Source organism: Chenopodium album, chromosome 3 (genome assembly GCF_948465745.1).
Source record: "Chenopodium album chromosome 3, dcCheAlbu1.1, whole genome shotgun sequence".
In the NCBI taxonomy this organism is placed as follows: Eukaryota; Viridiplantae; Streptophyta; class Magnoliopsida; order Caryophyllales; family Amaranthaceae; genus Chenopodium; species Chenopodium album.
In genome coordinates this window covers 80278988-80292012 of record NC_137836.1, presented here as the reverse complement: position 1 = coordinate 80292012, position 13025 = coordinate 80278988, and the positions used below count along the sequence as shown (strand labels likewise).

Genomic DNA, 13025 nt, shown 5'->3' with positions numbered 1-13025 from the left:
TGGATATTGCCACCTTGTGGATTCTTGATGGTGCATGCTGAATTCAAAATTGATCATCTTAGTCATTTTGGGGAGACTAATCGTGTTAGATTTTGATATATGTACGCATTTTAGGATGTCTCCGATATAATTATGTTTTTTATGTCCCAAATTCCCGATTATAGTTACTTCTGTTTCATATTATGTGCAACATTTACTAAAATTGATTGTTATACAATATATGCAATACATGTTTTCTATTCATTTTAAATAGTATTTCATCATCATATGCTTTTTTATTTTTCTTTCTCCATTTAAGAGTCATTAATAAAATTTTCCTATGAATCTGTGTCAAGGCTTTTGTTGCACTAAATATAAAATGGAGGTAGTATTATGTTATAAACATTTTATACTGTAGTTAAATTGAATGAAAATATTTGTCAAAAAAAAAAAAATGAATGAAAATAGTAAAAACACATGAATATGGAGCAAGTCGTATTCTTAAACACAAAAGGATGAAATATTGTGATAACCATGTTAAAATAGAGGGGGAGGTTATGATCCTATTAGGTAATTAGTGAGTATATTACTATATTTTTCCTAAGAGCTGGTTTAATAAGCTAAATTGACTATCTGATTGCATTAGATGTTTAACTGATTTTATTAGTTGTATATATAAAATTGTGTGATAAAATTAGTTTATGATTTTAGTCGAACCTTTATTTGCGAAACAACTACAAGGCATAATTGGTAGTTATGCAATTCAGATTTTCATCGTCACGAACAACTTCACAAGTCATAATCTTACAAGTTACATGTGTAGTCATTAACGGTTGCTCACCTACTAATATATAAACACGTGCTAAAATGTATAATTAACTTATTTTAGTATGCATATATGGTTTGGCGGTGCGTCATACTCCGTACTTCCGTAGGCAACTTTTTTTTCCAATTGAAAGATATAATAATAATAATAATAATAATAATAATAATAATAATAATAATAATAATAATAATAATAATAATAATAATAATAATAATAATAATAAACTTAATTTAGCTCAAATTATTTGGACTTTTAGTTTATTTTTAGGCTCTTAATCTTAAATCAAATTATTGAAAATAATGGGATGAGACTGAAGCTTTAGAAAAGTCAAGCCATCAAAAATAACATATGAGTACGAGTAGTTGCTTTCTTGTAGTCTCAAAATACATCAAAACAAATTGAACCAAAATAGTACTCCGTAATTCATAGTTACGTACTCCCTCCATCTCTTAATTAGATTTTTTTTCATATTGGCAATCTGCTTTATTTTCTACGTAGTAAAAAATTTAACAAGCTCCTTGACAAAAAAAAATAAAATAAAATAAAAATAAATAAATAAATAAATAATAATGTTCATATCTCTATGACAATCAATAATTATTAATTCACAACATTTTATCTAAGACGAAGATAAAACATAGTTCGAAACTCTAGTGTTGTAAGTGGTGTCATGAATTTAATACACACATTTGCTCTTGTGATAGTCAAACAAATACAAGATAATTAAAAGCCATATTAGTTGCTGAGTGCTCTGTATTACTCTTTAGCAAAGGTAATATGGCATGTTCTATACATGTTTGATCACGTAAATCTCAACTTAATTAACAAATGTGAACATGAGATCTTGAGAGCATAAATCACATATGGATGTGAAGGGTCGATAAATTAAAAAGATGTATATTATTATTATCCTTCAATAATTCAATATGAAGTATAAACAAAATATTAAAAAAATAATCGTAATAAAGCAATAACAAAAACATGAAGATATTTGATAGTCATCTTCCCACGTTATCATGTAAATCTTGGCTGAAAAGGCGCACAAAAAAAGGAGGCTATTACACAATTTGCATGAACTTGTTTTTCCAAATTCCAACCAAACTCAAAGGAAATTAAATAAAACCAAATAAAATACTATCAACATGAAGACTTCATGACTTAAGAATTTATGATAATTATTGTAGATCGATCTTACAATCAATAATAGGAAATAGTCAATGATAGATGCCTTGTATATTTATTTTATAATAGAATATTTATTCCTTGGAGTAAAAGCAAATATATACTCCGTATGTATTATATGCGTACAACCTATATATAATGAAATAATACGGAAAATCATATTAAGGAATCAAAGAATATGACTTGAATCTGTCCTAATCAAAGGTTTTATACTCTCCAAATATTTGTCAATTGTCATTAAACTCATTATATTTCATAATTTATATCGAGAAGCAATGAAAAATCATTGACTGTGACTTTAAGAAAGATTAGAGGCATAATCTTACGCATAAGTTTTGCTTATCTAATAATCTTTTGCCCATTTCTTTGTCACTACTTGTTATAATTAGTCTGTACAAACATAAGTCAAGGTCTATCAAGTATAAGAAATCAATTATACTTGTATGAAGTTTGATGGCAATAATTGACATAAAGGTGGTTCTTGTATCACTTGTATGTACATCTTGTGTGAAATCACATAATAATTATATCGACATAAAAGTTAGCATATTTTGCTTTATAATAGTGTGAGGATAGTTTATTATGGTGCCATATGAGCTGTGATAATGAATTATTACAAAGCCTCTCAAATACTCGATGTATAAGTTTTTGTTAACCATTTTCTTTATAACTATGAATAAGCATCGAGTTTCCAATAAGTTTTATATCATGCTCGGAATATTCATTTGATAAATATGCTTGCGGGTTTTTAATTATCATATGTCATTTGAAGTTGTGTAGTCTAACTACGTAGTTTAAGTTGGAGTCAAAATAAATTTTAAAAAAAAACGACCGATGTCAGGTAATTGAGAATTGTTTCCTCCTACCTAGTGTGAAGGTTGTGTTTGATGATGATAGCTCTCACAAGTCAAATACTTGGAATGAGATTCGAGTAGCATGCACATGGATTAGGTTTCTAGCTTCAAAAGTTTCCTTAACACAACTATCACCAAGAATATTGATAATGATTTGGCTTCTTGCTAATTTGGACTATAATGAGAAATTGCGCCTAAAAAAAAGTGATTGAGGCAAGTCCTAACTTTACAGCAGACTTCAAAGGAGAATTACAATCAAGATATTAGTGTGAAAATTTGAAAATGGTACAAAGGATCCCTTCTAACATCAAACTAATAACTAATTAATAACGACAATACTATAACTTTTCTTGATAAAATGTACTATGAATAATTAAAGAGGAAGAAAACTTTGACAACATAACGGCCATTTAGACAAACAATTGTTCTTTGGTGATCCAATTATCTATGATGTCAAAAAAAAAAAAAAAAAAAAAAAAAAAAAAAAAAAAGATCCAATTATCTATGGATCACAATTTGTCCTAGTTATTGGATAAGTGAACAATGGATAAATGAAAAGGGTTGAATTAACCGGGTTTTCAATGGACATGGTTTTTATTGAACAAATAGTTTTGTAACAAAATTATACACCAATTAAAAATAAGAATGTATATTTATAGTTTCGTATTCAGATGTGCTCACTTTTGTCTCTACTCTTATTTGTTTTCCCTTGCTCGCTCGCTTATGTCCTAAACCCTCTACAAGACCTACTATCAATCCACAAACCGCTTTGAGTTGACCTGTTTAAAATGTCAAGAGGTGACCTAGCTCAACCCTGGCCTGCATCAACCTTTACTTGACCCACTAATCAGATTTAGGGACCACTGATAGGCTCATGCTCAACTAATCACCAAAAATCAGCCAAACGCAAGAAATATTGTGACTAGATGTCATCATCATATAAGTTCTAATCTAGTAAAGGAGAAACAAAAGCACAATTTTATTTCTATTTCTAATCTATTTTCTCAAAACTCCTCGTTAAAGGAGTTCAAACTTCATTCGTTTGTTTATAGTAACAACATTCTAATTCGTGCAATATTTACCTACTTTTTTTTAGTTGCGTAACACTTATATGTATAAAATTACTTATGGATGGTTAAACTTATACACAACCAATTATAAAAGTCAAAATTATACAAAGTATTCCGTACTATTAATGGTTCAACACACTGTACACCAAAACTGATTGACAGCAAAATAGAAGTATAACAAAAGTTATACTCCTACTAGCGTTAAAACAACCTGGATATAATAGAGTAGTACACTATTCATCAGACGCGTTGTTTCGCACACAAAATACGCGTCCTTAACAAGTTTCTCATTCCTTGGAGGCCCACGTTACACAACACAGCAGCCGTTACCAATTTAATAATTTATGTAAATCAGATTAATAATAGTCTTTTTAAATTTTAATGATTTCCAGCATACTCTATTATTGTCCACAAGCAAGCACAATCTATTTAAACTATCATATAAATTATCCCCTTAAATTCATACCCAACATTAAAGTTGCACAAACAAACGACTAAAGGCAGCTGAACAAAGCAAAAAAAAAGTTGCAACTGCCTTAAAGGCACCATTTGATCTTTGAAAGCAAAGCAGAGATAGAAAGCAAAATCTCAACCATAGTACATACATGGAGCAAACAGAAGACGACCCACCTCCTTTTTGGATACAGAGCAATGCTGCCCTCCGTCAGGCAGACCGTCATCGGCGTAGACACAACCCGGCATCGAGCTTATTCCTCAATACTGGTGTTCTGGTTGTGATTCTGCTGGCTGCAGCTGTTGTATTTTTAGCCATAGTGATCCCTTCTGTATTGTCTCTTGCTCGCTCGGTCTTTAATCCGAGCTTAGTGAAGAGCAGTTGGAACTCACTTAATCTGATTCTTGTCTTGTTTGCAATTGTTTGTGGGTTCTTGGGAAGGAAGGATGATGATCAAACACCAGTTAGCAGTCCTATGAGACAAGAATCTAGCAAGTCCGCAGAGTCATCAACTCCACGCCGGTGGTATGAATATCAAGACAGTAGGATGGCACACAATAGTTTTGGTAATGCAGATACTATGAGAAGGTTAAGAAGGAACAGCAGCTCATACCCGGATCTTCGGCAAGAGGGACAATGGATGATGAGCGAGAATAGGTGGAGATCATATGATGATACTCATCTGTATAATCATCAATTTTCGAGATCTGAGAGTCGTATTAATCGTAGTAAATCTCTTGGAGTGGTGGATGAAGATGAGTTTGATGTTAAAAACATTGAGGTGGATACATTTGTAGGTGGTGCCAAACAGGATATAAAACCATCGCCACCAACTCCGCCACCATCAGCAACTGCTAGAAAAAATGTTAATGTTAGATCCAAACAAGTGGTTAATGAGGATCAACATGTCACCAAAAATATTGAGATGGATGCTCAAGTAAGTAATGAACAACAGGTTCTCAAATCTGAATCAAATCCACCACATCCTGTCCATTATCCTATTTCACCTTCGCCACCAATGTCACCGCTATCTCCAACATCACCAACCTCATATTTCTGGCCGCCACCATCATCACCACCTCCTCCTCCTCCACCTCCACCACCCCTACGAGCACATTCATCAATATCAACTAAAAAGAAGCATGAGAGTAATCAAAACAATTCAATAAAAAAGAAACCCAAAGCAAAGGTTAAAAAGCAAATGCCATCACCAGCATTTCTACCACAACCATTGTCACCACCCTCACCATTGTCACCAACCAATGACTTTTGGCCACCACCATCACCGCCTCCACCTCCGCCCCCGCCTCCGCCACCCTCACGAACTGCAATTCGAGGGCAGCAATTGTCACCAACCAATGACTTTTGGCCACCACCTTCACCGCCTCCGCCCCCACCTCCACCACCCTCACGAACTGCAATTCCACAGCAGCAATTGTCACCAACCAATGACTTTTGGCCACCACCTTCGCCGCCACCACCCCCACCTCCACCACCCTCACGAACCACATACCGACGGCAACCAATGTCACCACCCTCGCCAATATCACCAAACAATTACTTCTGGCCACCTCCATCACCGCCACCGCCGCCACCTCCACCACCCCCACGAACTTATTCAACAATTTCAGCTATAAAGAAGCATGAAAATAGGAGGAACAGCCAAGCAAATAGGAGACATATATCAAAGGTTCAAATTCTAGAACAACCACCTCCACCCCCACCCCCACCACCGCCACCACTGAGACCAATAATAGGCCAATTCTCTGAAGATATAATAAGAGATAAAAAGAAAGGGATTGTGATTAGGACCCTCAATCGCCTTCCAAGAAGGAAAAGGAAGCAGGCAAGGAGAAGTTATGAGAACCTAACAGAAATCATCCAACCTCCAAAGATATCAATTCATCGTTCAAAGTCCACTCCTGAATTCCCCCCACCATCTCCTCCACCACCCCCACCTCCACCGCCTCCATCACATCCTTCCATGTTCCATAATATTTTCTCTAAAAAAGGAAAGACAAAGAGGCAAGTACATTCCACTTCAGTCCCTCCTCCTGCACCACCACCACCTGCTAGACCACTGCAACAACAATATCAGAGCCTTGATTCTGCTAGACCATTGCCTAAGACTAGAACTACACCATCAACAACCAGAAGAACAGTCCCGCCAGCTAAAACAGATAGCTTCAGCAGCATAGATAAAGACATTGGTAATGGCAGTGAGTCACCACTGATCCCAATACCGCCACCTCCTCCTCTGCCGCCATTTAAGATGTCAGCATGGAGATTTGTCACACAAGGGGATTATGTTAAGATAGAGAGCAACAATAACAGTCCGCGCAGTGGTTATTCAGCATCAGAAGATGATGACAGTTCCCCAAGCAATAAACAAACTAGCAATGTGTTTTGTCCAAGTCCAGATGTGGATACAAAAGCTGATGATTTTATTGCTAGATTCAGAGCCAAATTGACACTTGACAAGATGAATTCAATCAAGCGAAATCACGGGACTGGTCCTTCACCACTGGGATCAGATTCAGGCCGATCCTGATCCCAGGGCTACCCATAATCCAAATGAAGTTAGTATTTGTTTATTTATTTTCAAAACAAGGGTTTTTGTTTTTTTATTTGTTTCTTTTTACTATTATTTTCTTAGTTAAATACTTAAATTATACCTTCATTTATTCTTTGGGATGAGATTTTTTATTTGTTTAAGGCTGATACGAGAAGTGTAGATGATGTTAATAGACATGATACAATAATACCCTGCATACCTGTAGGTGGAATGTACACAGAGATATTGAACCTTTTTTTGGTCCTCAAATTCTAATAGAATTAGTTTTGTTTTGTTTTGTTATTGGGCATATTATGATCTGGTTTTACTTTATTTAGTAATCAAAGGGTATACATTAATTCTTGTATAAGATGATTCGGTTATGGATATTTTTATTTGTATTAATATCTGTTGTTAGTTCTGTAATGGCACACAATCCTCGATAAAGGAAGAATTGGTGCGTTTTGAGAGAGAGCATGTGACAACTTCACAACAAGAATTCTTTATGGATATTTTCTACTTTAGTAAGGAGTATTCATCATATCCCTAACTCATCTACCTGGCTACGGATATTTAATTTTCCGATTTCAATCATCCGGCATTGATTAGAAAATAAAACATTACCTAACCAACCTTGACAATGCAATACTTTCCCACAATTGATGACAGCCACAAACTAAATTTATGATTGAATTAACTTCAACATCTAACCCCAAGCAATGCCAGCTGGATATGATAAAAACCTCTTATTTATGCATGATGATTATATAGCAAAGTCATTATCATACTGCGTAATTCACTAAGCTAACAGTTCATCATGCATAAAACTTCTCAGAGCAAAAATTGTCTTTTAGGAGTTTATATGTTACCTTGAGTGCCTCTGCAAGCAATACTTCAAATAGCCTTCAATAGAATAGTTCTTGCTTATTAATTTATGTTTCTGCCTCAATTGCTTAAAAACTAACTTGTTCAATGCTTTGCTTTCAAAGTCATAGCAATTGAGGACTTTGACCATCTTGTGAAGAATGATTCCCCTTATCTGTAATACATGGGTTACCTAGCAAATCAGTAATAGAAAATCAGATATTCAGATAGTTAAATCCCTTAAATGAACCCATAATTCAAGAGATTGTAATGGTGCAATATTCATAGTTAAATGAAATTGAAAATGCTTTGGGCGGTTACATAACTCCAGATCAGGTAAAACTTCACAAATTATCCAGAAATATGTACCATAATTTCATATATGACCTGAACTCAGCTCCAATTATTCGGTCTGAAATATCAGAAGAGTGAACTTCAAATGTTTGACAAACTCAAACAAATTGCAGTCCCAAATCATAATAATGCTCACAAATTTTACTTAGGCATGTTATCGTATTTGTGTAAATTGGCAACACCATTTTAAACCAAAATCTGCATACATCCGCAAATATTTGCTAGATTCTTCATTTAATATTTGGATAAGGACATTCCTTGCCAAGTAGTTGACTTTAGGATACAAATAAATTGACCAAAAATGGAAGAAGGGTGACTGCAATGAAAACTTGCTAATTGAAACACATTATATACTTGTACATTTGACTAAAATGCTTCCAATGATGAGAGTTATTGCTGGAATGAGTCCACAGTTACAGAAATTTGACATATAAAGTTATAAAAAAAATAAAATAAAATAAAAAAAAAAAAGATATAGTGGACTTGTTATATTTACAGAGCAAGATACCAAAAGGTCGGTGGAGGAGCCCACTGGCAGCATGGCTCCCAGATGGACATCCTCATTTACCACTGATAGAAAACCTTCACACTTCACTGATACATGATCATAAAATAAGGAAAGATTATCTGTTTGTGAGAATGAAGTGACAGTGGAAGCTAGGATGGGACTTTTAAGCCTTTCAAGTTCCATGTTCCAGCCACTTGCAGCTCATATTATAATTAGCTTATAAGCCCACAATAATTCGGGTTTCCGAGTAAAACTGGTCATTAGAATATTTTTCTAATCAGAATATTCTTCTAATCAAACAATTTACTCAAAACATAACGAAGTTTCTCATGTACTTAGTACAAGGTACGAAATTTCACTTTAAGGTAGAACTAAAATGTTCTACCCCCCCCCCCCTCTTTTTCCCTCTTTCCTCATGGGTCATCCTTGGTACAATGTTTGTGTAGCTTACGAAAAAAAATCCCAATAAACTTATGGGACCCAGACGTCCTTTCAGTAACTATATACAACAATTATACTATGCCTCCATCAGTTCATAGTAGCTGCTGAATGCTAATCATGTCAAGAATTCAACTATTCACTCACCATCCATAACAAATAAGTCAATAGTATGCTAGTTCAGGTAAGCCGATGGCCACTACCTGATTTCCATGCTCTACATTAGTATCTACATAACATAGAGTCATTATAGAAGTTATAAACATTGTCTGAAGAGGAAAACTCACAAGAACCGCCTTCAATTAATACAGAAGTAACCAATAAGGTCTTGACCTAGTGGCAAAGACAAAGGACCTATGTATGATAAGTCAATCTGTCAATACCCTTGTGGGCCGTTATGGCTCATTCAGACTAAACAAATATGGAAGGAAAGATGTTATGTGTGAGCAGAATCTTACCTTCAAGTATATCCATGAACTCCACGGTCTTCTAAGCTCATCTCCAGGACAATAGTGCTACCAACAATAGATGAAATTTTGCTCATGTAACCTAAATAGCCAACAAGATGGTTGAGGTAACAGCAAAAATATCATAATCAGTAAAAAGTACCAGATCATTGGAAATCTAGAAGATCAAAAAGCTATATCTCGACAAAAAGTTGTCCAGGCTTGATCTCCCACTCTCCCAGGCCAGACCAAGGTCAGTAGATGATACAATTTTAACCATAAAATGCCAACAGTTGAATTGGACTTGATCATAATTTTCCAAAAAAAAAAAAAAGGTCATACGGTGAATCAGCAAGACAATCAAAGAAAACATGTAAGATATGCTCATTCTTTGATTAAAGTATATTTTATCACTTAAAAACTTCAATCCTTCGTGTATAACAATTATCCATATCAATATATCATTGCAAATTTTTCAAAATGCAACATATCCCACATTGCTTCAAGACTTTACTCACTCCTACTAATAATTGTAATTTGAAACAGCTCTCCCCAGATTTTGCCGAGTGTTTACAAACTTTCATGACTCACTAATTCCGAAACAGACAAATCAGCTATCAAATCAACAAAAAGTCTTTATTGAAAGCTATAATTATATTCAACAGCAAAAAGTTTTTGCATCAATTGAAAGATTCTAAGTCAACAAAATTTTACATTCCCCTTGTACTCAAAACCTGATCAATCTAATTCTTTCTAGTGTTACATCTCAGGTTTGATAGACTTAAGCACAGAAACAGGTCAGTGCTGTAAGAGCTTATTTGTCAAGCATAAAGGACCCAGAGAAAGTAATAAGTGAAATTAAACTTTCACTAGCATCTGCAAGACTTGATAGCTTCTATTATAATTTGGGACAGTTAATTAGAATAAGAGATTAATTACACTTATTTATTTAGCGCTTAAAGTTTCTAAACAGAACAAGCCTATGGTTTGCTAGTTAGAAGCGATAGCATATAGATCATCGGGAGGTACCTACAACATAATGACTATTAGTCTTGGCCTTATGTTCATTCCGATATCCCGATCTAGACTAGGAGTAGTAATGCAAAGCTATCATTTAATTCCTAAAAGAGTCAAAAACCTAAAGACAAGGCTCGGGAAAGCTTTCCTGACACTTATTCCTGACATACTGTGGCTTGGTATATAAATACTCTAAGCTAACATCTATATGGAAACAGATTTGGATACTAGAAACAAGGTATCACTCAATTCCACCAAGGAACAAATTCCCTTACTATAATAGACAGAGATATAGACAATATAACATACTAGAACTCCAAAATCTATATAAAATTATAAATGACAAATCACTCTCAAACAAGTATATTTTAGTCAAGTGACACGAGTCATATTACAAGAGGGAGCAGAACTGAGATACAACTGCCCCTGATTAAAGCTGTGTTATCACTATTATATTTGCAGTCTACCATACTTTAGTTACTAATATGAAGCACTTTAGGTTGCTTCTTACACATGTAACAACATAAATCATTTCTTAAGAGCAACTTCACCCACGATCAATTGGTTTTCAAATGAACTCCATTATGGGCATTATTGATCTTAGGTTCCCTCGTTTATCTTCTTATTAATAATTGGTTGTCCTATGCTTGGTTCTACCTCGTACTTGAAATAGCTATATTTCGACTAAGGGGTAAAAAAAAAAAAAGCTGCTGTCTAACAACATTTAAGCAAGATTTCATCCCTGATAAGAACATAAATTACACACAACACTAAGCACCATAATATAAAATAACATCGGAAAATCTACAAGCAGTATTTTACAACCAATGGTCAATCGTCATCAACATTCCAACATTAATTCTATACAATAGTATTAGTTAATATTCGAGATTGATCAAAAGCGCTAAATTTTGCTAATACATTATTTGAAAATGCATTCTAATACCAAAATAAACAACCTTATCCGCTAATTATCAACAAAAGATGACATAAATATAATCATTCAAAGCCGTTAACAACACCAAGCTCACCATTAATTAAAGCAATACAATTATGTCATCATCACCGTCCATCAATAATACATCACAATATCACATCCCCTTCCCACAAAAATATAATACGATTAGATTACATTTAAACAATTCCAATTATGACTTATGATTATCAGCAATGTAAAAACAATAGATTATAGTAGAATTCAGCAGTTCTTTCACAGGGGAATTTTATCAAACACTTAGTCGGCAATACTATAATTTATCCCAAAATTCACAAAGACAACAAATTTATTAAGCTAAATTAGTATAACACCTAACACATTATAATATAATTAATAGTCATAAAAAAAAATAATAAGTAAATTCCTTTTTTAAAAAATTGTAAAGATGAAAGAATAAAATTATGTTATACCTTGTTGTTGAGGTAGACAATGAAGTGAAACAATTCTGATATTTGGAAAATAAGAGAGAGTTGAGAATGACTACCGAAATTTCCGGGTTACTGATTTTAACAATGGCAAAGAAAGTCTGAAAGTGCATGCAACAATGAACAATGTTATGGGTTTGCACATCTAAGTTATTTGAGGTAGGGCTGAGCAAAACTACCCGAAAAACCGATCCGTAACCGTTCCGAAAATTAGGGTACCCGATCCAATAACCATAACGGTTCGGGTACCCGTTCCGATAATTTGTTATCGGGTATGGTTATGGGTATCATTTTAAAATTAACGGTTACCCGATCCGATCCGATAAGCATTTTTTTTGCTTTTTTTCCCTACTTAAATCTATTAATATAAATCTAAATTTTTACTTTACTTCATAATCACTTTATTATATCAATGATTAGTAATATTATTAATAATTTAGTCAAGATCATATGGTATTGTTGTTAATTAGTTGTAAATTATATCATAATAACTACGTAATTAAGTATAATTATCATTATTGGATATCTTATTGGGTACCCGATAACCGATCCGAAAATCCGGGTACCCGAAGTCCGGGTACCCGAACTTATCGGTTCCGGTTATGGGTATCAGTTTTAGTGATTTTGGTTATCGGGTACCCGAACCGTTAGTACTAACGGTACGGGTACCCGTCCCATGCTCACCCCTAATTTGAGGGCTTTCACTTATTTAGGGGGCGTTTGGAATCACTTAATTAATGTAATATCGGGTTGGAACTTGATAATTAATATCATGTGTTTGGTTCAGTTCCGGAATGAAATATCATCCCCTTAATTTTATATTTGATACCTAAGGGAATGGAATGAGTCAAACCCACCTTCCACCCAAGGTTTCTAAACCCCATACCTCATGGATTTGAGATATGGGTTTAAAAATCATATTTTTGACAACCAAACATATGGTATGGGTTTTGGTCATTCTAAACTCATGCCTAATACCTATAATCCGCGAACCAAACGCCTCGTTAAGGGTTTTGCTTTGCTTCCTCTGTTTTATTTTAGTGCCTCGACTCCCTGA

At 34.2% G+C, this 13025-nt stretch overlaps 1 long non-coding RNA gene across 1 annotated transcript; it reads right to left on the bottom strand.

Annotated features, from left to right (window-relative positions):
* Window positions 1-9093: 9093 nt before the first annotated feature.
* On the bottom strand, window positions 9094-12122 carry LOC145618930 (uncharacterized). Its single transcript, XR_014108079.1, has 3 exons — window positions 11954-12122; window positions 9542-9632; window positions 9094-9437 (listed from the first exon to the last, which is right to left on the bottom strand). It is a non-coding gene; the product is annotated as an uncharacterized LOC145618930 (long non-coding RNA).
* Window positions 12123-13025: the final 903 nt, after the last annotated feature.